The sequence below is a fragment of the Pseudophryne corroboree genome, chromosome 7 (genome assembly GCF_028390025.1).
Source record: "Pseudophryne corroboree isolate aPseCor3 chromosome 7, aPseCor3.hap2, whole genome shotgun sequence".
In the NCBI taxonomy this organism is placed as follows: Eukaryota; Metazoa; Chordata; class Amphibia; order Anura; family Myobatrachidae; genus Pseudophryne; species Pseudophryne corroboree.
In genome coordinates this window covers 290158163-290159571 of record NC_086450.1, presented here as the reverse complement: position 1 = coordinate 290159571, position 1409 = coordinate 290158163, and the positions used below count along the sequence as shown (strand labels likewise).

The following is a 1409-nucleotide window of genomic DNA, read 5'->3' as shown; positions in this document are numbered from 1 at the left end:
CCTCTGTATCAAATCCCACTTATCTCTGTGTTGTTCTTTACTTTCGCTATCATTCGGGACTCTCACCATTGATTCAGGGATTTCCTTGTCTAACAATGGCAGCAGATCCTCCTTCTTAGCTCTTCTCCCAGGGCCCTCACCCATTCTTATTCTTCCCAGATTTTCGTGAACTCTCATCAGTGATTCTAGAGCACAAGGATATCGGTATATTGTTTCTACTATCATACCACACTGGAAACGCCCGAACCCATACCGATCTTGGAAGCTAATCAGTGTTGGGCTGGGTCAGTACTCAAATAGGAGACTTTTGAGGAATACTCGGTGTAGTAGAAAATTTCGGGCATTCATGCTCTATGTCTAACGCTGACAGCAGATTCATCTTTTCTATCACATTCTTCTCTTTTCCCTCTCCTACCAGATAATCAGTGATCCGACTCATTAATCTTCATTAAATATATTTAGAGTTGCTCATCCACCACCTATTGAAGCAGTTAGGTTGTGTATAGCTTATATCAGATATTTTTCTATCACAGGCAGATCTTGGAGTATAAGTTGTGGACCTATTGTTTCATTGTAAACGTGATCTAACCTGGACAGCTCACCATTACTATCCAATATTGATTGGCATTATTGGTTTATTACTTTTATGTGTGTTTTTCTCCATAATATGTGTCCAACTACTTTATGTTTTATTGTGTTACATGAATAAAAATTTAATAATTTTTAACCATCTCTTTTTCAATACTACAAATTATTCAAGAGTGCACCCACAAAAGAGTCTTCTTTTCTCCTTTGTTTCCTTGTCTAGTCTTGCCTTGTCTAGTCTTACCTTGTCTAGTCTTGTCTAGTTTTAAATCCTCCTATGTCTACTATGCAAGCCCTGCAGGCATCTCTCTCAGCCCTGAACTCTGCTTTCAGTGCTTTGAGACCTGAGCGACTAGAAGTTTTGCAGCAATCCTTAAAGCAACTGCAAGACCTTCTGACTAAAATCTTGCTCATTTTGCCAGAAGTCGTTGAGAGTACATCTATCTCTAAAGAGAGTCTTGTTCACAGTATGGTGACAAGAGAATCCTCTGGTTTAATTGAAGAGAAAAGGTTTAAAAGTTTTCTGCGGCCCAGGCTCTCAGAAGAGGAGCGTCTGCGTCGCAGAAACTTAAACTTATGCCTATATTGTGGGGGTTTAGGCCACTATCTGCAGACCTGTGAGTTGCACAAGCCAAAGTGTGGTGACAAGTCTTGCCCTCTGGCCAAGTTGAGTCAGGATACAAGACCTACTCCTGTCTCTACTGTGGCAGAGGTACTTGTCACACAACCCACACTTAAAACCACTCTGTCCTATAATTGGGGTCCTTGGGCTAGGGAGCCCCATTATAGATTCAGGAATCAAAAGAGAATGTTTCTCTCCTCTC

General features: G+C 41.0%; 1 pseudogene; it reads left to right on the top strand.

The window, feature by feature from the left end:
- The first annotated feature begins 213 nt into the window (after window positions 1–213).
- On the top strand, window positions 214–333 carry LOC134947190 (5S ribosomal RNA; annotated as a pseudogene).
- Window positions 334–1409: the final 1076 nt, after the last annotated feature.